This window comes from Bubalus bubalis, chromosome 11 (genome assembly GCF_019923935.1).
Source record: "Bubalus bubalis isolate 160015118507 breed Murrah chromosome 11, NDDB_SH_1, whole genome shotgun sequence".
NCBI lineage: Eukaryota > Metazoa > Chordata > Mammalia > Artiodactyla > Bovidae > Bubalus > Bubalus bubalis.
The window spans coordinates 812253-834052 of record NC_059167.1 but is presented as its reverse complement, the minus strand read 5'-3'; the positions used below and the strand labels follow the sequence as shown (position 1 = coordinate 834052).

The 21800-nt window shown below is 46.9% G+C and overlaps 1 long non-coding RNA gene across 2 annotated transcripts; it reads left to right on the top strand.

Annotated features, from left to right (window-relative positions):
• Positions 1-1921: 1921 nt before the first annotated feature.
• LOC123327943 lies at positions 1922-5593 on the top strand. 2 transcript variants are annotated; one of them, XR_006542573.2, is made up of 3 exons: positions 1922-2523; positions 2872-2956; positions 5134-5593. It is a non-coding gene; the product is annotated as an uncharacterized LOC123327943 (long non-coding RNA). The 2 variants fall into 2 exon arrangements; XR_006542574.2 differs by lacking the exon at positions 5134-5593 and adding an exon at positions 3398-3647.
• The last annotated feature ends 16207 nt before the right edge of the window (positions 5594-21800 follow it).

Genomic DNA, 21800 nt, shown 5'->3' with positions numbered 1-21800 from the left:
GGACTGGGAAGAAAGCTGAGCACTGAAGAATTGATGCTTTTGAACTGTGGTGTTGGAGAAGACTCTTGAGAGTCCCTTGGACTGCAAGGAGATCCAACCAGTCCATTCTAAAGGATATCAGTCCTGGGTGTTCTTTGGAAGGAATGATGCTAAAGCTGAAACTCCAGTACTTCCCACCTCACGCAAAGAATTGACTCATTGGAAAAGACTCTGATGCTGGGAGGGATTGAGGGCAGCAGGAGAAGGGGACAACAGAGGATGAGATGGCTGGATGACATCACCAACTCGATGGACATGAGTTTGAGTGAACTCCGGGAGATGGTGATGGACAGACAGGGAGGCCTGGGGTGCTGCAATTCATGGGTCGAAAAGAGTCAGACACGACTGAGCAACTGAACTGAACTGGACCAGAGATGCACAGGTGAGAGTCCTTTCCTAGAAGAGGCTGAGGTGGCTTCTATGTGTGCCCACATGCCGAGGGTGAACCTGGTACCCAGGGCAGCCTTGTCCTGCCCCACGGCCTGGGGAGCAGAGGAAGCTGGTCTGCAGGAGGACTGAGGCAGACACAGGTCCCGGGATGGGAGGCGGGAAGGGAACACGCCCGAGGCCCTTCTGGCCCTGCACTCCCTGCCCCTGCCTCCCTCCCACTGGCACTGCTCACGGGACTCTGTGAGCTAAAGAGAGGATCACTTGCACAGCCTACCTGGGACCCTGCTGCCTTCCAGCCCCCGGAGAGTCCCAGCCTGACTTCTCTAATAACAGAGACTGGCTCTGTTTTGCTATAAAATCCTCCCGGCTAACCCGTGTGGATTCCTCAGATTTGCCACCAAGGACTCTTGAGGGATTCAACTTTGTTTTACAGGCAGGGAAGCAGCCTCAGGGACCTGCCCAGGGTTCTGTGAGCCCTGAGCTTGCGGGCCACTGCTGCAGGAGACTCACCCTCATGACCTTGGGTCACAGCCCAGGGCTCTCCCCGCAGCAAGGCAGTCAACCCCAGGCCTTTCTTCCTCCTCTTGTAAGCTTTTAATAAATCAGTTTCATTTTCAAACTACTGCCCAGAATAGTCTGTGATCAGTAAAAAGATGCTGACAGCGCTGTCTATTCTAGGAAGTTATTTTATTTTCTGATGAACTGTCGTGGGAATGGATGGTTTGAATGTTTCTGTCACTGAAGGAGCCTGACAGATGTTACCCTGGTCCTCACCCCACCCAGATTTCTTTTGTAAGAAAGATGATATCATTTCACCATGATATGATCCAGTAATTCCACTCCTGGGTATTTATCTGAAGAAAATGGAAACACTAATTAAAAAGGATATATCCACCCATGTTCACTGTAGCGTTATTTCCAATAATAACTAAGACATGGAAACAGCTTAAGTGTCCACACACAGATGAGTGGATAAAGAAAATTTTAAAATGCACGATATAATGTGTGTTATATATTATAATATATATATTACTCAGCCATAAAAAATTATGAAATTTTGCCATTTGAAACAACATGGATGTACCTCAAGGGCATTATGCTAATTGAAATGTCAGACATAGAAAGATAAATACCATATGATGATCTCACTACTACATGGACTCTAAAACAAAACAAAGCTCACAAACAGATGGGTGATTGCAGGGCTGGGGATTGGGTGACACCGGGAAGGGGTTTGAGGTAAATTTCCAGTTAGATAAGTAAGCCATGGGATGTAATGTATGATACGGTGACTATGGTTAATATTGTTTGTGTATTTCCAAGTGGCTATGAGAGTAAATCTTAAAAGTTCTCATCATAAGAAAACAGTTCTCATCAGTACTTTGCCTGAGTAACTGTTATCAAACACAGAGATCGTGCTGGTCAGAGAAGGCAGGGAGCAAAAAGAAGAGAATTACTAGCTGCCCTTGCTCCTGGGAGGCAGAACTGCTACTCTGCGTGCCTTTTGGCCACCTGGACCTTTCTGTGCCTTCCTGTATTGGGGGACCCCCGCCCACCATGAGGTGGAACTGTCCTCCGACCGGCGAGGCTGAAGATGGCCAGGCTCTCACGGTGCCAGACTCCCCCGCGACTGCAGTGAAGGGGGTCACCCAGCTCTGCCGGCCGACGCCCCGCGGAGCTCAGGGGCGTCCTGCCTCGGCGCGGTTGCTCCGGCAGCGGTTGCGGGGCGGGTCCCGGGGCACCTGGCGCCCACACCCGGCGGCGCAGCCACGCCTCCTCCTTGCCAAACGGGTCCTGGGGAGGACTGCCAGCCTCTGCCGCTAGGGCCCCGCTTCCCAGCCTGGTCTGCATCTTCCCAGAGATTGTGAGCCACCTGAGATTAATTCCATTTCTGCCTAAATAAGCCAGGGTTGGGCTCTGTGGCTTCTAACAAAGATCAGGCCTGAGGGGTGAAGCTTCCCAAAGGACGGCGGGTCCTGGTGGCGCTAGACGAGGGGCAGGTGCCCAGGTGGAAGAAGGGCACTGGGGCAGGAAGGGGGCCCGCGCACGTGGGCCTTCAGGCCGGGTCTCCGCGGAGGAAAGGGTCCCGTGCAGGTCAGAGCCCCGCACAGGGTTAGCAGGGATCACAGCAACCGCCTGGAGGGTTTCCTGCGAGTCTGGCTTCTTTCCTGTGCTGCTTTCTGAGCTTTTCGCTTAAGAATGCTGGGCTTTTCCTTTGTGGAAGCGGAGGGCGGGTCCGGAGGGGAGGTGAGGCTTTCAGAGCTCTGCATGGGCAGCTTCTCGGGAGCCTCAGGGCGCCCCTGCTTCCAGCCCCAAGAGCCCAAAAGTTTAGCCCTGCACCTGACGTGTCATTTAACTGTGGATGGGTTTCCTTTCTTTCTTTCTATCACGTTCGTTTCAGGGGTACAGCATAATGATTCCAGGGTTTTTTTTTCTTTGCAGATTGTATTCCATTATGGGTTATTACAAGACACTAGATATAATTCCCTGTGGTATGCAGTAAATCCTGTCTGCTTATCTATTTTAGGTATGGTGGCTTGTATCTGTTAATCCCATACTCCTAATTTGTCTCTCCCCACCTCCCTTTCCCTTTCAACAACCATAATTTTGTTTTCTGTCTTTGCGAGTCTCTTTCTGTTTTGTATATAGATTCATTTGTATTATTTTTTAGATTCTACGTGTAAGTGATATCATATAGTATTTCTCTTTGTCCGATTTATTTCACTCAGCATAATATTCTTAGGTTCATCCATGTTGTTGTAAATGATATTTTATTCTCTTTTATGCTGGGTAATATTCCATTGTACATACATATATCTTTTTTATTGTGCTTATTCTTTTTGAATTTATTTTTGATCGATATATAGTTGAATCACAGTGTTGTGTTACTTACTGCTGTAAAGAATGTGATTCAGTTATACATGCAGATGTCCCTTTTCACATTCTTTTCCATGACGGTTTATCACAGGCTACTGAGCAGTTTCCTGTGCTCACAGGAGGACCTCGCTGCTCATCCATCCAAGCAGGATACACCAGTTTGCGCCTGCTCATCCCAAACAACTAACCCAACCCTCTCTCACCCCCCTTACCCTTGGCAACCGCCAGTCTCTTCACTACGTCCCTGATTCCGTTTCTGTTTCATAAACAGGTTCATTTGTGTCGTATTTCAGATTCCACATATAAGTGATGTCATGCAGTATTTGTCTCTCTGACTTACTTCACTTAGGATGATCATCTCTAGCTCCATCCATGTTGCTGCAAATGGCATTATTTTATTCCTTTTTATGGCTGAGTAGTATTCCATTTTATATATGTGCCACATCTTTTTTATCCATTCATCTGTCAATAAACATTTAGGTTATTTCCATTAGACGATTCCAGGAATCTAAGCTACTGTGAATAGTGCTCTGAAGAACATAGGGGTGCATGGATCTTTTTGAATTATAATTTTGTCCTGATATATGCCCAGGAGTTGGGGTGCTGGATCATATGGTAATTCCACGTCGAGTTTTCTGAGGAACCTCCATACTGGTTTACACAGTAGATGCACCAACTTACATTCCCACCAACAGTGTAAGAGGGGTCCCTTTTTTCCACACCTTCTCCAGCACTTGTTATTTGTAGACTTTTTAATGATGGCCATTCTGACTGGTATGAGATGGTACCTCATTGTATTTTTGATTTGCATTTCTCTAATAATTAGTGATGCTGACCATCTTCTCCTGTGTCTACTGGTCATCTGTATATCTTCTTTCAAGAAATGGCTATTAAAATCTGCCCATTAAAAAAAATTTTTATTTTCTGTAGCATTGCCTGAGCTGTTTGGAGAGTAAGTCCTTGTCAGTCACATCATTTGCAGGCATTTTCTCACATCCTGTGGTTGCCTTTTTTCAGTTTTCTGTTTTTCCCAATGGTTTCCTTTGCTGTGCAAAAGCTTGTACGTTTGATGAAGTCCCATTTGTTTTATTTTTGCTTTGGGAGACTGATCTAAGAAAATATTGCCAGAATTTCTGTCACATCATGTTTTTTCACCTATGCTCTCTTCTAGGAGTTATTTGGTGTCATGTCTCAATTTAGGCCTTTAAACCACTTTGTGTTCATTTTCGTATGCCGTGTGAGGCAATGGTCTCATTTCACTGATTACACGCAGCTGACTATGAACCCAGCTGGAGCCCAGGCCCTCACCCAGGAGCCGACACCACCCGGAGAACCTGTGGGCCCGGCTGCCCCTTCCACAAACATATCGGTGCTCCTTGCACAGAGACTGCAGCTCAGGCTCCCTCGTTCCCTTACAAGCAGGGGAGCGTGAAGCCTGCTCTGCGTCCCAAGCTTCCTGGGCTCCTGGAGGCGCCTTCATCTGGCCTTCTGTGGTCGGAGACCCAGGACCCCAGAGCACACAGGGTTGTTTCTGGGCCGGCCGGGAGGCAGAAGTACCACTTTTGTCCAGGCTTCTGTCCGCCTGTCGCAATGCAGGAAAGCTGCAAAGCCCCCTCCTGACAAGGGTGGGTGCCGCGGTCAGCATGGACCAGCTTCACGGAGCCAAAGGATGCGCCGCTGGGGCCTGTTAACAGACGGAATCAGCCCCAGGCCACCCTTCATCCAGAAGCTGAGCTCTAAGTCACCCATGCTCCCCTCTGTGGCATATTCATTTGGGATGTCTGTATATAAGGCTGGGAATGAGGTCTGTCTGTTTCTCTCTCTTAGGAAAATTTCTAAACAAAAAGCCGAACATCAACAACAACAACAACAAACCAAGATGATGTCCAGGGCAGCCCTGGCCCTGAGCATCTTTCTACCAGACTACGCAAGTCAGTTGATCTTTCTGAGCCTGTTTCCTTGTAAATATTTCCTGACCCCAAAGTACCTCAGAGTGGAAGGGTCCAGACCCCCCTTTCTGCTCAGCAGCCAGCTGCACAGTGTCCAGAAACTCAGCTGCATTGAGACTGGGAGCCTCCCCTGCCATCTGGTAGGTTCCACGTGGAGGGGCTGGCTGCCTCCGTGACATCACAGAGAAGCTCAGACCCCAGCCTAAAACGTCAGGAAACATTCATTTATCAAAGGACAGTCATCAGGGAATAGGGTATTGTTCGTTTGTTTGACGTGTGTGGTTTTTTTAAAATGCCTTTGAAAAGAAAGCTATAAACTGCACGATGACTCAGGAGTTTGCCAATTATCCTTTCATGCTCCTGACAATAGTCTGAGTTTGATCTTTAGCTGTTTCACACATAAGAGGCAGACTGTGTTTATAAGTTCAAGCAGTGGCCTTGATTTCACAGAGAAACTAGGAAAACTTGCTAGCTCACACATGGCCCACGTTGAGTGGATCAGCTCGCTCCTGTGATGCTGGGTCTCCTGGGAGAGGGCTCCTCAGGGAGCCTGCATGCGCTCCTAATTACAGCAGCTACGTGATCACTGCTCCCGAAGTGCAGCGCACGAATGGCTGGGAGATGGGATGAGACCTTTGAGGCAGTGAGTCATGTTCTTTCAAGTTGGGAAGGCGAAGACCCATGGGTTTGAGCGTCAGTAGACTGGTGAATCAACAGGACTTGGCCGTAGCTTGCATTCCTTTCTTTCTAAAGGATGGAAATTAATATCTGGTGCCTATGGGGCCTTTTTTCAATCTCTTCTCAGAATAAAACCCTCATTGTTGGATTCCTCGTCTTGACGGTCATTCTGCACCGCCACAGACAGTCACCCAACCGGGGGTGGGGTGGGGCGAAGGTGCGGGGAGTAAGAAGGAGCTTCAGAAGACAAAGCCAGCTTGAGAGCCTCACTCCTCGCCACTTTCCCTCAGTACAAAGAAGGTGCTTCGCAAAGATCTGCTCTCCCCTCCTCCCCGCATGTTAGCAGGGCCGCCGCCACGGTGGGACTCCCCGCTCAGAGGGGCCTGGGGATGGAGTCAGGCCACAGGTCACAGCTGCAGGCCCCCGACCCCCAGAGGCCTGCTGGCCCTCGAGGGCACACACAGCTCCTCAACGAACTCGGTGCCCGCTGCTCACTCCCCGTTGGGGTCTGGGGTAACAACGCCATCCTGGGGGCCTCCACTCACCTCCGTCATGCTCAGGGCAGACTGTCTGCCTTTCCAGTTGTTCAGGGAACGTTTTGAATCTAGTTCTAAGGAAGCGTGGGCGTGCCAGTCTGCTGTCCTGGCGCTCCTCTCACGGCAGCTCTGTCCCTCTCTGCCTGGTTATGACATCCGGATTGAACTCATGGGAGGGATAAATTGGGAGACTGGGACTGACATATGCATACTGCTATATACCTATATATACCCACGCATACCGCTGTATACCACACATACCGCTATATACCCATGCATACTGCTGTATAAATACAAATACTGCTATATACCTACACATACCCCTAGATACCTACGCATACTGCTATATACCTATATATACTGCTATATACTATATATACCACTATATACCCACGCATACCACTGTATACCTACGCATACCACTATATACCTATATATACTGCTATATACCTATACATACCACTATATACCTACGCATACTGCCATATACCTATAGATAACGCTATATACCTACGCATACCGCTATATACCTACGCATACCGCTATATACCTAAGCATACCACTATATACATATACATACTACTATATACATATAATAACTAATAAGGACCTACTGTATAGCACAGGGGCTTCCCTTGTGGCTCAGCTGATAAAGAATCTGCCTGCAATGCGGGAGACCTTGGTTCGATCACTGGAGAAGGGAATGGCTACCCACTCCAGTATTCTGACCTGGAGAGTTCCCTGGACTGTATAGTCCATGGGGTTGCAAAGGGTCGGACACAACTGAGTGACTTAAACAGGGAACTCAATACTCTGTAATGACCTAGATGGGAAAAGAATCTAAAAAATAGTGGATTTATGTGTATCTGGCTTTCCCTAGTGGCTTAGACAATAAAGAATCTGCCTGCAATGCAGGAGGCCCGGGTTCAATCCCTGGGTCGGGAAGATCCCTTGGAGAAGGAAGTGGCACCCTACTGCAGTATTCCTGCCTGGATAATTCCTTGGACAGAGGAGTCTGGTGGGCTACAGTCCATGGGGTTGCAAAGAGTCAGGCACGACTGAGTAACTCACACACACACACACACACACACACACGGCTTTTAATAGATGATAGAGAAATAGGTAGATATGTGTGTATATATTTATGGAAACATCAGAGTTTGTGCGTGTGTGTGTTCACCTGTATTCGTAGATGTATGTGTAACTGGTTCACTTTGCTGTACAGCAGAAACTAACATGACATTGTAAATCAAGTATACTGCAATAAAAATTGAAAGCAAAGAAACAAAGCAAGATGCAAGCAACTCTGCAGTACAAATATATCTTTAAATAAGAATGGACTGTACTTTGCTGGTGGGACTGGGTCTATGATGTTCTTTAAAAAGTCATTAAGGAATATTTCTGATATGTAAAAAGGCACAGGGAATGCCACAGTGAGCACCTGTGTGCTGCCACTAAACTCCAAAAAGAAAACATCAGAAACACCACTGCAGCCTCCTGCTTAAAGAGCCCCAAACGCTAAAGCAGAGCTTTGCCATTTGCTCCCTAGCTGAGGTCAACAGCAGTTTGTGGGGTCACAGTGAAACACAGCCTCTGAATTGGATCTGGTAGGACACCGCAGAGCTGCTCTGGGCCTAGGAGGCTGCTAACAATCATGATCTCCATCATTGCATCTTTCTGCATCCAAAATGGGGCCCCGGTTGCAAGATCAACACGGGGAGGCCTGTGTGGCCTTGGGATCCTGACTTCAGCCCACTGAGCCCCCTTTTCACCCTAATTATAACTATGCCTCGAGGTGGGGGCTGTTGTCAGGCCCAAATGGTGACATGTCGCCCAGGCCCACAAGCTTCCTCTTTGCCCAGACCTCCGTCCGCGCCACCTGCCCAGACTTCAGGTCAAGCTGGCTCTTCTCCCTCTAGACTCCTCCTCAAGAGCGTGGTATACTGTTGACCCAGCCTCTCCTTCAGTGGTCAGCGCCTATTAAGAACTGCCATAAATTTTGAGCACCCCAACTGCATCAGATATTGTGAATAGGCTTTACAGCATAAAGAACTGTCCCCAGTCTTCTGTGATGAAAGGATAACCTTAGCGTTACACTCATTTGCAGGAGAGGAAGCTGAGGCCTGGACAGCGTGGGCCTTGCAGCGGTCAGAACACGGGCAGTGCTGAGGGGCCACAGCAAACGTGCTAAGAGGGTGGGATTTGGGGCACAGATCGTCCCCAGACCGTCCACCACAGGCTGACTGTTTTCCTGCCAGGCTGGTCCGTCCATTTATTTGCTTGTCTTTTAGCCACTTGTGGTCAGACCACACTGTTCAGCGGAGGGACCCAGGGGAGGCCCTCATAGGGGTTTCCTGTGGGTTCCACAGCAGCGCGAGCTGCAGCCTCCAGGCACCACAAGGTACAACCTGGGGGAAGCGCTGCTGCGTTTGCTGTATCACCTGTGAGATGAAAGTCTGATGGAATAAACACATTTACTAGAAACATCCATGGATGCTTTTGTGCTGTGTGCTCAGTCAATAAGTCATTTCCAACTCTTTGTGACCCCATGGACTGTAGCCCACCAGGCTCCTGTGTCCGTGGGATTCTCCAGGCAAGAATACTGGAGTGGGTTGCCATGTCCTTCTCCAGGGGATCTTCCTGACCCAGGGATCGAACCTGCGTCTCTTGCATCTCCTGTAACAGCAGGCAAATTCCACCTGGGAAGCCCATGGATGCCTTACATACATTATTATCTTACAAACATGAGATAATAATAAACTTGACTTGGCCCCTGCTTTGGCTCAGGATTGTCTGCAGTCAAACCTCCTGGGAGGTGATCACGCAGACAAGGACGGCAGCCAGCCTGAGCCGCCGTCTGGGCCGTCGGGTGGCCTCAGGGCTCCCCTTCGCCCCACAGCGCTTCCTGGCAGCTTAGTCCCCAGCCTTTGGCATCACTCACCTGGGGATTACTTCTTCTTTGTCTTATAAACAGCCAATCACATGCCTAGGTTAGTTATTAACCCCGGGGCTGGCTCTGAGATTTCAGAACCTTGTCTTCCTCAGATTGAGCACACAAAGCAGAGCTGACCAAAGAAACACACACACACACAGACACACACACATGCACGCACACACTCACATACACAAAGACACACAGAGACACACACGCACACACAGACACGCACGCACACACACAGAGACACAGACACACACAGACACACGCGCACAGACACACACACATGCACGCACACACACACGCGTGCGCGGACACACACACTCATACACACAGAATGTGAAGCGCAATCCAGTTTTGAAAGTGTGGCTGGATTTGAGAACTGGTCAACGAGGGAAGTGTGCTGAGACCAGCCCTCACCACGCAACCCTGTTCACGTGTGTGCGCGTATGCTCAGCAGTGTCTGGCTCTTTGCACCCCCATGGACTGTAACCGCCAGGCTCCTCTGTCTATGACATTTTCCCAGCAAGAATACTGGAGTGGGTTGCCATTTCCTTGTCCAGCAGATCTTTCTGACACACGGAATCCTGTTTATATTATCCTGTATAATATACAGCTCTTTTTAATACCCCTCCCTCAGTGGAAGCCTTCACCGCTCTCTGCTCCCTAGTAATTCTTTGTGATGAAAGGAAACTGCTTCCATTTGGTGAGGGGGGTTTCAGTGCCCAGATAAAGAGAGCAGAAGGAGATAGGAATGGAGAACAGGGCTCAGAGCAGGAGGGTGGGCTGCGGTTTATTTCTAAGAAATAAAAAAGGATTAAGGTACAGAAAGAGCGGCGCCCCTGAGTCAGGAACACTGATAAGAACGTTCCTTCTCTACGCTCTTTTTTATTTTTTCTGCATCCAGTTTAAAACAAAACCTTAGGAAAAAGTTCCTACAGTTTTCAACTTGATGCAAATTATAAACAAATACTATACTGGATACAGCCCAGCTGCAGGGAATCCAAAAGTCAGCTGTAAACAAATGAAGCTTTACTCTTGGGCCTAATAAGAACCCAGGCTTCTAAGCTGAGGACACCTTGATTTCACTTGTAAATTTTGGTTTTAGCTGGCTGAGCTCTAGAGCAGGAGGTCCTGAGAAAAGCCTCCAGGGCTTGTCCCAGGCTGAGCCCTTCCGGGAGGCTGGTGGGAAGGGGAGCGCTTCGTCCCCTCTGCGGGTGCTGCCCTGCCTTGTCTGTGGTTTTTAAAGGAGTTTCCTGTGTACTGGGTTCATTTGGTGTAAAGGAAAGCTTGTCTCACCCAAGCTAAGGAAAAAGACACCCCTCCAAGAGGCTGTGCATCACCCAGGAGCCAGAGGCAGACGCTGGGAGAGCATGCCCTCAGGAGGGAGACGGAGCAGAGAGGTCACGGCCGAGACCGCGCGGCTGGAGGAGCCATTCAGTCCTGCTGCTGCTGCGGCAGCCGGCACGGACACGGCGGCTCAAAGTGACGCAAGTTTACTTTTCGTTGGTTCTTTTTAAAAACGGATTTATTGAGATACAATCACAGATCATACAATTCACCCACTGAAGGCGTACAACTCGGGCTTTCAGCAAACACGCAGGCATGGACACTGTCAGCACAGACAATTACAGAACATTCTCGTCGCCTCAAAAAGAAGCCCCGTACCCTTTTCTCTCAGCCCCTTACAGCCCTAAACCCCTGCTCCCAGGCGAGCTCGAACCTAGTTCTGTCTGGGGTCGGGGACCGAGGCGGGCCTCCTTCGGAGCGAGGTGCGGCTCCGGGGCTGAGTGGGGTGGGGGTGCGGGGCGCGGGCTTCCGAGCCTCTGCAGCAGGGAACTCGGCCACAGGCGTCCAGCAAGACCAGGCCTGAAGCTCTCGTGCCCCAGGACCATGGCGGAGCGCCCCCCAAACGGGGCAGAAGGAGGGCCAGGCCCCAGCTCACATCTGCACGTGCCCAGAACGCGGCCTCGGCAACAGGGAGCTGGCGCGGGTGGAGAAAGGCTGCCTCCCTGCTTCTCCTGGGAAGACAGCCCCTGGAGCCGGGAGAGAGGGGGCCCTGTGCTCTTGGCCCCTGCGTTCTGGAGGGGGTCTCATCCTGCTGAGTGGGAGTCCTGAAGTCCAAAGTCAGTCTCGCTGGTCTAAGTCAGCGTCATCAGAGCTGGCTCTTCTTGGAGGCTCTGGGGAGAATCCATTTCCTTGTCCTTCTGGGGACCACCCATGTCCTTAGGCCTGTGGGCCCTTTCTCCATCTTCAGCGCCAGCAGCATAGGGTCTTCTCTGCTCTCTGAGCTCCTGCCTCTCCCATGGGGACCCTTGTGGTGACATAGGCCCACCTGGACCATCCAGGTTGCTCTCCATTTCAAGACCAGGAAGCTTCCTTTTGCCGCATAAGGCACCATATTCTGAAAGTGAAAGTCGCTCAGTAGTGTCTGACTCTGCGACCCCAGGGACTATAGCCCGCCAGGCTCCTCTGTCCATGGGATTCTCCTGATCAGAATACTGGGTGGGTAGCTGTTCCCCTCTCCAGGGGATCTTCCAAAAGCAGGGATCAAACCCAGGTCTCCAGCATTGCAGGCGGATTCTTTACCGTCTGAGCCACCAGGGAAGCCCCATTCTGAGACTGGACGTGGCCAGGGTCCTATTGCAGGATGAGCAGTGGGAGGAGGATGAAATGGGCCCCACTCAGAAGCCGCTCTGGAACCCTGGGCCCAGCGTGGCTCCTGCGCTGACCAGCGGGGGCAGCCCCTTGCGCTGTGGGACTCCCAGGGAGCGCCTTTCCCGAGCACTCACTTAGCACCACGGCGGGGGCCCATCCTACCTGGACCCTCAGCAGAGACTGGCCCTGGCCTTCTCCCCGAGCCCGGGGAACAGTGACTGCCACTCACGGGCCACCTGCAGGGCCTCAGGCATGGTTTGAATCTGTATGTGACCCTTTGAGGAGACGGTTTTGTTCTCATTTTAAAGACGAAGAAACTAAGGCTTCAGGAGGTAACTCATCCAACATCACTTAGTGAAAGAGGGGAGATTTTAAAATATGTCCACAAATTCTTTAGTACTTCCCTTCAAAAGGGGAGTCTAATTCTCCTGCCCTTAAGAGTGGCTGTACTTGGCTGCCAGCTTCTAGAGAATGTGATGTCTGACATTCGACACCAAGACCCCAAAGGAACCATGACTCCCTCCTTGCTCTCTCATAGGTACTGAGCTGAGGGGGACCCAGTTGGCATAGCATAGGGACACTCAAGAGGCCCTGATGAGAGCCCAAGTGAGCCGTCCTGGGAAAGATCAGCCAGCCCTGGTTTAATTAACAATCAGAGGACAGCAGCCCAGACACCATCCTCCCGCCTGAAGGAGGGGCTCTGGTCTATCAGAACCACCCAGTAAGCTACTCCTGAATTCCTGACCCATAGGGACTGGGAAATGATAAACAGTGGTTGTTTTTAGGCCACTGGGTTTTGGGGTTATTTGTTATGCAGCAACACTAGCCAACACAGCAGCTGAACTTACACTCATTCCATCATATGCTGCTGCCTCCAAGAGAGTCTAGTTAAGGAACTACTGATATTTCTTTGGAAGACTGTGTGGAGCTGGCCTTGAGGGGTGGCAGGCGGGTGCGTTTCAGAGGATAAAAGGGAGGGGTCAGGGGCCGAGGGGGCAGGGGAGAGTCGCAGAAGGTTGGGCGGGAGGCGGCCAGGGAGGCAGGGAACCCGCCGCCAAGGGCCGTGGTAGCGAAGCCCCAGGCGTTCTCTCCCCGAGATCTATCAGGGGCTGGTCTCTCCTGGAGTCTTTGGATCATGACTGCCGGACCAGACCTTTAGAGAACTGCGTGCCGCGGAAGCTGCCCCCGCTGTCAAGGGGCGCCAAGCGGCGCGGCCAAGTGCAGGAGGACAGCGGGTGCCGCACACCCTCTGAGCACAGCAAGTCCACCCGAGTCGCTCCCCTGAGACGTGGACTCCTGCCAGCTCCGGCGGGGTTGCTTTAATAGCCCCAGTTCTCGAACCAGCACGCTGTATATGGACCACGCGGTCTGCCGCAAGCCACCCCACACACCCAAATCCGGAATCCTGTGTCCACACGCTCACAGGTTTACTTTTTTCTTAAAGTTGAACAAATAATCTTTACACACACACAAGTTGACAGAAAGTAAGCCTTACTGCTTTGTTAAAAACAAAACCCACATATAAAAACCTTGAGGCCAAACTCCCAAGGCAAGACGATGCCGTATTTCCACGCTGGGCTCACTTTTTGATTCCTGTGTGTCTTCCAGCGACAACTCATTCAGATCTGCCTGAACAAAGGGGAGATGAGCTGAGAGACGAGGGGGTTAAAAAAGCACACGCCTCTTACACAAGCAGTATGGGGTTCTGAAAATTCTCCGTCAATAGCTCTTAGTATACAAATTCTTAACTCCTTATATTTTACCTTTAATCAATAGCAATACCAGTTATCACTGTTATAAAGCATTCAAATAACATTCAAATAACTATGAATATTCATAGCAACAAAAGAAACGTGTAATGCTTAGTTCTTCTAAATTAATACTTGAAGATTCTAGCCCAGCTAGAATTAATCAATTAAAAAAATCCTACCATGAAGTATTATATGGGATTCAGGAAAACAGCTATAGAAAAGCTGCTACACACTTACTGTGGGAGACAGCCAACCACTCCCTTTGGGGAGGACTAATACTAGATTAATACTAATAAAAAAATTAAAAATGGCACAAAGGCACATATAAGAGAAACGCTGATCCTTGATGTGAGGATAATTTTATTTCTTGCATTGTCAGAATGTCTTAAGTTCTTCTAGAGTCCTAGGAAAAAAATCATGCAAATAAAATTGTAATTGCATGCCAGTTAAGTAACTATGTCAAAGGTTTGCCCTGGAAGGGCTTTTTCAAAGAGGTTAAAAACCCGTTATAATTGCCATCCAAATTGAGGTTTACAACCCAAAGAAGAAATTATCTAATCCCAAAGCAAACCCTATTTATAGATTTCACATAAAAGGACTTTTTGCTTCTTTCTAGCATAAAACAGGAATTTTTAATATTGGAAAATTGGGATAAAGGTGAGAGAGAGAGAAAAAGAGACAGATATGCAGGTAAAGAACCTCATTAAGGCAAGCAGACCATGACAAAGATGAAGCAAAGAAAAACACAAGCAGACATCTGCAAATAGAGCAGCTCCCCTCTTTGATGATACATGAGTCGCTGGTCCCAGCTGGAGAGGCTGCGGGCTGCCTGGGGTCTGAGTGGAACAGCTGCTCCTCCGCGTTCAGGGGAGGGTGACTCAGCCGCTGCTTATCAGGCAGTCACAGAGCCAGCAACAAAAGGCTGCAACGGCACCCTCAGAAGCGACCCTTTCGAAGTGGCAACCAAAGTTTTGACCAGGGATGAACATGCCCCCATATGTCTGAAAAGAGAAGTTTTTTTGAAGGAGGTCATTAACTACAGGTCTTTTATTTTAGAAGCACACCCACTCTGGCTGGCGATTCTTCCGCCTGAAGGGCCACCTTAGACGGCTGCATAGCTGATGTGATTGGATGGCAAATAGTTGTTTAAAAGTGTCTCAAAGAGTTAACTTGGTGGCTACCCACTGATAAGCTCTGTAGAGGGTCTGGAGCCCGAGGCTGCTAAGCTGGTGACCTGGAGGCCAGTAAGAACAAGAACAGCTTCCTTCAGAAAGGTGGGAGAAAGCAGAGGGATCCCGCGGGGAGAGCGAGAAGGAGAGTGTGAAAGGAGAGAGAGGAGCAGAAGTGAAACCAAATGAAAAGATATGACTAAAGTGATTTACTTTACTGATGCACATTTGCGCCAGAGTGCAAAACAAAGGTACTGTCATTTCCCAAAGATGGGACAAACGGGAGGATTTAAATATCAAAACTAGGTATGTCCTAAGCCTGACCTGTGAAAGCAAGATGGACACACCATCTCAGGCTGCCCTACCTGGCAGCCGGTGCTACACTGGAATGCCTCGCCTCTGCCACGTGTCTCTGTCTTTGGAAGCGTGCTCCGGAGAAGGAGCCTCGGCTGCAGGGCGCTGGGACACTCTACTCTGAGGTCCGCTCAGCTCCCCTTCCCCAGAGTGCCTGACGCTGCTTCCCAGGCACTGCCCTCAAAGGCACGGCTTCTAGTTTTGAAGGACCTTTTAAAATAAGAGGTGCTTATCAACTCAACTGCCGCAGGAAGCCAAGGACAGAAGTCAGGGGTTTAGCCCATTCAAAAACCAGACATCCCTTCCCTCCTTGCTCACCATAAACGCCAAGTGGAAGAAGATACAAATAAAAGGGGAAGAATATATGGCCAAATTATTAAGAAAATGGAGAAAACCACCCAATCAACGATGAAACCAGGTCGAAAACAATGGGGAAAACCACGGTGAAAACAAAAATGAAAGAAAACCCAGAAAATGATGCCAACCCGGGCCCTTTAAATAGGGACGGTCTTCAATACAAGATTGTAAATGCTTGCATTGTACTGGAACACACGACTAGTTCCAAAGTTTTAGGGAATTCTTGAACAAAAGGGGCACATGGAAGCAGCGAGGAGGCAGCACAGCCCTCCTGCCCCAAACCGTTTCAGGAAGGGGCTGCGCCAGCGCGCAGCAGCGAGGTCACCGGGACGGAGCGCGGCTTCCAGCAGGAAACTGCACGGGATGGGCGCCAAGGTTCCTAGATTCTAAGGTTCCGGGATATGCTGAAAATACTGCTATGACGATGGTCTGACTGATCAACTGTGCAGGCGTCTGAAATAACCAAGCCAGCTCAAACAGCAAGGCAGTCTACAAATTAGCTGGGTGTAGTGTTATGTTCTAAACCCACACTTGGATCTATAGCATACACTCGAAATTTCCCCCAATACTACTATTTGATGACCTTAAGTACCGGGGTCCAGCCTGGCTGGATCCAGGGATTCCCTCGGGAGGACGGCGTTGGCGAAATGATAGATAAAAGGAGAAAGAGACAGGGAAAGAATTTTGCAGTTAAGAAAATAGAGGAGAGAAAAGAGGCTGATATTCTTTGGTTTACGCAGAAAGCCAATAAAGCCCCAGCACGGGACTTGCTCTGTTCACGTAGGCCGCAGGTGCCCTCTCGAATCACGGAAGGTGCCCCACCTTAGGCACCTTCTCCAGTGGGTCTTAGAAGCCCAGGCAGGAAAGTGAACGCAGAGAGCCCCTGCCCTCTAGGGAGATCAGCCTGAATAGGAAAAGGAAAGAGAAAGAACGACATGGGGAGACCAAGCTTCGGTGAGCAAGGCCCACACTTTATTTTCCAAAGCATATATTTTTTATACCTTAAGTTGTGCATAGAGGATAATGGGGGAAGGGGTAGAGTCATGCAAGGACAGCAGTCCCTGATCCTTATCAAAGACAGGCTTTCTTCCTGCAAACTTATCATATGCAAAAGTTTTAGGTGATTTACATCATCTTCTGGCCATGAAGCCTGTTAACATTTTATGACCCTTTCCTCAGAAAACTTATTTTTCTCTAAAGGTGATTATTCTAAAGTCAGGCGCCACCCTCCAAAAGAGTTAGATAAAGTTGCATTCATATAGGGCAAAAGTGTGGTGGGCTATAACAAGAAAAGAATTAACTCAGGGGTCCAAGGTTGCAAACATTAAAGCTACTACTTACATTTCTATACACCAACTATATTAATCAATACACTCCCAGGGACACAGTAGGTAAGGGATATGGAAACTTGGCAGCAAACATTAGCTCAACAAAGAAATCCTCTACTAGTTCTATTTTAACTATTTTAACTCTCTGAGAAGCTCTGCATTGTTAGAATATCTTAAGCTTCCTGTGCCTCTCGTGGTTGGGAGGCTGTGAATCTGAACAAACCTGTCAGGCAAGCTAGAAAGTCATCAGAGGGGTTTGAATTGAAACACTCCTATTATGCCCAGGAGACTTATTAACTAGAGTTTTAAGTTGATTTTCTTACAGAGAAAGGTGGTCGGGGATAGGCCCCCGTTAATGTCAGAAGAGTTGGTGAAAGTCGTGAAATGGTAAAACAGACAGATTTTGGTTTTGGGGTAGATGTTCAGGGAGGCCCAGAGGGGCACCCCTCGAGTTCTGGCTCGCCTTGCCCACCAGAACTCTCCGCACCAGAACTCTCCGCATGACCTTTGCCATGGGTGGGAACTCCCATGCTGGCTCCCGGCATTTAAGTATTAAAAATCTATGTAATTAAAAAAACTCCCTATTATCAATTTCCACTTCAAAATGCTAACTGATATTCACTATACAGAATCAAGCAAAGACACAACTAAATTGCTATGTAACAAAGTCGTCATTATTAAATAACAGCTACATCTATATTCTGTCCATCTTTGGGATCAATGCACCTTGGATTTTTTCCTCTACTTTAATTGATCTTTCACTGTGCTGCTGAGGCAGGGGAGGACAAGTATAGTTATTCTCATTTTACAGAAGGAGGAGGAGGCACACAGGGGCTGAGGGTCTGGCCTTCTGGAAGTCCAGTACTTAATTGCCTTCCCACCTGTTTTTGCAAACTCATCAGCAGTACTCATAGAGAGTCAAATGTAATCCATTTTACTCTTCAGTTAAAGCCAACGGTTCAGGAAAGAGCGAAAGAAAAAAGAGAAAGTGAGCTCTTTTCTGGTAACCCTGTTTTCCTTTAAAGGACAAATGTGCCTAAGATGCGAAAAGTGTAATTATTAAAAACTGACACTGGGAAACAAAACCGGGCCCTGACTAAGCTGCGCACAAATGACGGGCTCTGCGCTTCATCACTCACAGCTTCCTGAGGCTTCGGTTCTCCCAGGAGGCTCAGTGGAAAACAGTCAACTTTGCAGCCAACTTCAACACAGTGTTCCTAATCACCTCAGAGCTCTTTTGAACAAAAAGAGCTAATTTAATAACATGTTGGTCAATATTAAGAAATTATTATTATTTGGTAAGAGTCTTAGAATATAGAAACATAGTATTATACCTAAGCAATTCATCTACAAAAAAAGAATGGAAATTTCATCTATAATGGTTCCTTAAATCTATGGCTCATAAGCAAACCATTAATTTCCAATGTCTAAATACCTTAAAAGGAAAAAAATATTCATGTATTACTCCTATCATATGGAATCTGCCCAAATAAGATTCGAGAATGCTCAATGTACAGTGCTAAGTTTAATGAAAAACTATAATTTTATAGTTTTTCATATATAACTAAAATGCAAGCTGTTAGTATGGTTGGTGATGGAGCAATGATAATTTAGAGTTGCCATATGAGAGGCATATGTGCAGCTTTTATGTTCTCCACATTAAAAATATTTCTTTAAATACAAATAAATTCCAGCCAGCCTCTTATCAGAAAGGAACATTATTAAGTTTGCAAAACAGTGACAATGAAAAGAATCCCAGAATATTAGCAAAAACTGCCAAATATGTTTGCCTTTCTATACATAAGATTCACTGTGAAAAAAAAGAATTCACTATGATGCTCTGCTTAATTTGCCTACCTCCCAACATAGGCTTTGAAAAACTCCTCTAAAGCCACAACTTTATAAGGGACATGTATAGTTTCATGATATTTCTGCTGCAGAAACTCCTTAGGTTATCACCTCACCCACAAGAAACCCCCAAACCAACCAACCAACCAAACAAAAAATTCAAAAAAAAAAATTCAAATACCCAAAACTCAGTGGAAAGAGTTGACTAACCAAACTAAAATTTCCCATGAAGGCACCAACAATGAAATAGCTTAAAAAAAAAAAATCACATTTATAAAGTCTAGATAAAAATCAACCGAGTAAACAAAATGTATTCTTTACTTAATCATCAAAAAATAAATACCTATCTCTGGGTGTTTTAAACACCAAAGTTTAGGACTCTGAAGTTGTTGTATTAAATCCAAATTCTAGCCATCTTTAAAGCTATGTTAAAATAATCCCAGAACTCTAGAATGCTATTACCTGTTATAGCTCTATGAGTTTTTTTTTAATATTTATTTTTATTTATTTATTCGGCTGTATTGGGTCTTGGTTGTGGCATACAGGCTGTTTATTTGCAGTGCATGGGCTTAATTGCCCCGCATGGGATCTTAGTTCCCTGACCAGGGATCGAACCCATGTCCCCTGCATCGCAAGGCAGACTTTTAACCACTGGACCACCATGGAAGTCCCTATATTAGTTCTTTAGGAAAACAAGCTGGTGTTACTAGTTTTAACTATGTGTAGCCTTCTCTTTCATGTACTAAGAAACAAACACTGCACAGGTATCTCATACTCGATGGTTGCTTTGATCACTGGTATCAGAGAGTACTTCAGCATAGGCTAGGATCCCAGCAAAGCACAGAGTCCATTTAAGGAACGAGTCTTATTAATTAGGTGTTACAAGCTCCAAATATATTTCACTGAACTATTCAGTAACTAGCGACAAGTGAATTGTTAAGTAACTAGACAATAGAATAGTATTTTTCCCCTCCAAACTAAGGTATCTATTTAGACTATTAATACAGACTAATTTTTAAGTACTTATAATGCAAGTATGAAGATTTGACATTATACTTTATAATTTAATGATCCCTAAATATGCCACCAGATTTAAAACAAAACCCTTTACTATAGCCACTGTGATCTGCTAATGTTTGAAAAACTTAACATAAAACCACTGCAGAAACTAACTTAAAGAGCCTACATAAGGAAGATTATGCAGTCCATGGGGTCGCAAAGAGTCGGACACGACTGAGCAGCTGAAATGAACTGAACTGAACTGAATGAAGATTATACATTAAGGAGAATAGTCACAAATAGTTAGCTTTTTAGCTTTCATAACATACATATCGGAGAAGGCAATGGCACCCCACTCCAGCACTCTTGCCTGGCAAGTCCCATGGGCGGAGGAGCCTGGTAGGCTACGGTCCATGGGGTCGCTAAGAGTCGGACACGACTGAGCAACTTCACTTTCACTTTTCACTTTCATGCATTGGAGAAGGAAATGGCAACCCACTCCTGTGTTCTTGCCTGGAGAATCCCAGGGACAGAGGAGCCTGGTCGGCCACCTTCTCTGAGGTCGCACAGAGTCGGACATGACTGAAGCGACTTAGCAGCAGCAGCAGCAACATACATATGGCTCAAATGAGTCAATTTAAACACTAATTAGAATTTTGAAAGATTTGAGTTTTTCACTGTATGTATTTACCATGAGAAAAACTTTTATGAATTGTTAGGGGAGTAGGGTTTTTCTGACATTAGAAAGCCAATAAGAGTCTCAAAAGCAAGGGCATCAAAAATTAAAAAAAAATCTGGACTGCCTTGCCAGTAGACTTTACTCAAATATCTAAGACAGAATTACTCAGTAAAACGTGTACTTATTACAAATAATTTTTATCTTCCCAGCCTACTTTTGTTTTAAAACATATATACAATTAGATTAATGATAAAACAAAATAGTTATACTATACATACTACATTATAGATGTGCTTTATTCTATTAAAAATATTTTAAGAAAAAAATTTTAATGTACCATTCAAAAATACTTTCAAAACATTCACCAAAGTTTATAAAAAGTACTGATTTTATTGTGCTGCAATATATATTCTTCCCATGAAAATTATATGTAAAACAATTTGTGGTTTGAAACACCTTTATTTGCATTTGCTATAAAAGCATTTTGACACTTTTAAAGTTGAATTAATTTTCTTCAAAATAGTTCATATCTTTGCTCGGAAAAAAGAAAATTTCTTGTGCTGTCTCAATTGGTGAATAAAAAGGTTCACTCTCATGTTGATAAAATCTTTGCATTTTATGAGTATAAATAAATTGGTAAGGTTAAATATATTTTAAATGCATACAGTGGAGTTGAGACAGTATAACCTCTGACAATAGTAGACCTTTGAACAACAGGGGGTTTAAGGGTGCCCACGCTCCGTGCAGACAAAAACCTGCGTGTAACTGCTGGCTGACCCTCCTTTAGAGGAGGATCTCGTGTCCTGATTTAAGCAGCTAGGGCAGCGCAGTACTGCAGTGTGTGAAAGTGAAGCCGCTCAGTCGTGCCCGACTCTCTGTAACCCCACGTTCTATGCAGTCCATGGAATTCTCCAGGCCAGAACACTGGAGTGGGTAGCCGTTCCCTTCTCCAGGGGATCTTCCCAACCCAGAGATTGAACCCAGGTCTCCTGCCTTGCAGGCAGATTCTTTGCCAGCTGAGCCACAAGGGAAGCCCGCATATAAGTGGACCCGTGCAGTTCAAACCAGTGTTATTCAAGAGTCAACTGTACTTTCAGTAAAAAGGCACAGTCTTGAGTAGCATGATTTTCTGGTGCTTCAATGGAATTGTGTTTGAGAAAAAAATAACTGCTCCAAATGACTTCATGATTCAAGAAAATACTTTGCTGCACAAATGAATCTGCTTCTGAGAGAAAGCTAACATAGGTAGGATT